This window comes from Corvus brachyrhynchos, unplaced genomic scaffold, assembly GCF_000691975.1.
Source record: "Corvus brachyrhynchos isolate BGI_N302 unplaced genomic scaffold, ASM69197v1 scaffold91, whole genome shotgun sequence".
In the NCBI taxonomy this organism is placed as follows: Eukaryota; Metazoa; Chordata; class Aves; order Passeriformes; family Corvidae; genus Corvus; species Corvus brachyrhynchos.
This window is the reverse complement of record NW_008236442.1, coordinates 2,796,373-2,798,985: the sequence shown is the minus strand read 5'-3', so window position 1 is coordinate 2,798,985 and position 2,613 is coordinate 2,796,373.

Genomic DNA, 2,613 nt, shown 5'->3' with positions numbered 1-2,613 from the left:
CGGGCGGGAAAGGCTGCCAGCTGCAACAGGCAGGGAAGGCGGGCCCCTTCACAACGAGCGAGCCCCAAACAAAGGTGGTGTAAAAGCACTGGCAGAGGCAAAGGATGAGAGTGGGGTCTCGTGGAAGGTATCAACAGGGTCTCTGTGTAGGTTCCAGCTCCTTTATTCCCGCTGGAGGGTCCAGGGACAAAGACCAGGAAAAGGGGGAGAGCACAGCATTTTATATGGGGGTGAACAAAGGGATTGACTGAGGAGGAGGAGATAACAGAGGAATATCCAATAGGGATAAATAAGGGAGGGAATTACAGGAGTAGACCAATGGGGCACCAAAGGAGGGAGAACTTTCCGGAACTAATACATAGGCAATTAAGGAAAATGCATAAACATGAGCGTATACATAAAACTGGGTGGAGAACTCCTGAACCAATAAATTTAAAACATGTAAAGTAAGAACACTAGGAACATGGGAACTTGCTGTAACCCCAGGGTGAGAATCAGACCTCTGTGCTCTGGAGGGCTGTCCACCACTCCTGTGAAATCTCTGCTGTAGTGGCCACTGCCACATACATTGCAACACTTGGGATTTTTCATTACCTTGTTCCCAGATTCAAAGGCTACCCATTTTCATAGATCCGTAGATTAGGGGATCCTTGCTAGCTGGAATCTGGGTGACTTTCCTGCCCAAATTCCACCATACAGCAATATGCCCTGAAACACCTCCACCTGACAAGAAATACCCTTTCTCTGAAATTCCAGGCGTCCCAGAGGCTGCAGACTCTCATTCATCTGATTTTGGCAGCCAGGCTTATCATTGTCTTTATGAGAGCTCAACTGAGACTTGAAGCCAAAGTGGTGCAGCAGTTTGGGATGCTTGGTAGTGTGGCAAACACCAGGAAAAATCTGGGATAAACATAATCAGAGATTGCAGGGGCCATCTGTGGCTGGAAAAGTGAGTTTCCACAATGCTCTCCAAGAAGTCAGTGAGGTACCTGAGGTTCGAGGAGCAGACTGAGGATGGGAGCTGACTGCACAGCTCTGGGCTGCAGTAGTTTTCCAGATCTTCTGCACAGCCCCAGCCCATCCACAGTGGTCCCAGCAGCCAACTGAGGAGTGTCAGACTGGGTGGAAAAGGCTCAGAATTAAATATTCTGAAAATGCAGATGTGACTCGAGCTTGCCATGCAGCCCAGTGGAGAAAGCAAACTGTCAATTCCACATCTGCTCACATTTCTCCATTTGTTACATTTGAAACAAAATTTTGACAGTGATAAAACAGAAGGAGCAGTTGTGTGTTTGTATTAAAACATCATTTGGATAAGCAATACCAGTGACTGGTGTAAAGGAACATCTGTGATATTATCCTGCTATTTTTGTCTGAGTCCTGTCACACTGGGAAAGGCAAAAAAAAAAAAAAGAAATTATCACATGTAATGTTTCAAATTTAGCTTTGTTACAGACATATTCCTTTTGATTTTCCAGTGCAATTCCCATAGAATTAAGATAAAGACATCTGTCTTTTCTTGGAATCAAATAAACATTCTAGTATTTTGGTTTGACTATGAATCATGGTTCTAAAAATTTTTGGTGATTAATTTTTAATGCCAAATTGATAAATTCCTGCTCAGACAATAATGTTAACTTTAAGATCCAAGCCTCCCTGAGCCCTTAATCTGGATTTCCCTTGTTACTACTAATGGAGTTTATTTTGTCTATGAGAAAAGTAATTAACTATAGCAGAAAACAAGGCTGAGATGAAACAGACAAAAGAAAATAATAAAATTATTTATAGATAAAGCATGTTAGTCTTTTGTTAGGTAATAACAAAGCCACTTTGGTCATTAGTATCCACTATAGGAGCAGAGGAAATTTATTCTAGCCACACAAAAAGCACTTCCACTGCTTTATAAAATCAAATGTTTTCTTCATGTCTGCTGGGAGGGCGGAGGGGGAACCACTTAAAAGCATTTGTAGGACTTGCAGCTCGTTGTATTCAGCTCAGTTTATGTCAGGCAAGAAAGTGATAAAAGCTGTTGATTTTATTAATAATTTATATCAATCATTATTTATAGCCTGATTGGTGCAGGGCAAATGGAAGGTCCACAGTAATAAACAACTCATTAAAACACCCAGCATTAGGATTGTTTAAATGTATAGAAGTTCACAACTTCGTGCACACATTAAACCCCTTTGAAGGAATATGTGTTCATTTTATAGGTGTCTCTTCCTCCTGGAAAAAACACCCATTTTATCACTTCCTTCCCATTTCTTGGGCCACACTGACTGCTTCATTTCTGATCCCAAAGGGAATTTGCTGCTGGGAGTGATGATCCCTGAGGAGCAGTGGGGAGCTGACCAGTGTGTGATCCAAAATGTCTTCACACTTGACCCCCCCCAGTTCACTGTCTACGTTACTTCAGATTTCTTTTAAAATAAATAATTTGTGATAATTTGAAAAAACTAATTGATGTTAATAAGGAGGGAGCAACAGGTTTACACTTTTGATCTTAGTCCAGTGGTTAAAAAAAACCCAACCTTTTATTTTTAAATGAAAACCTAATTGATAGCAATATTCCTTAGTAGGAATTTCTGTAGTGAACTAAAGCAAAAAGTTCTT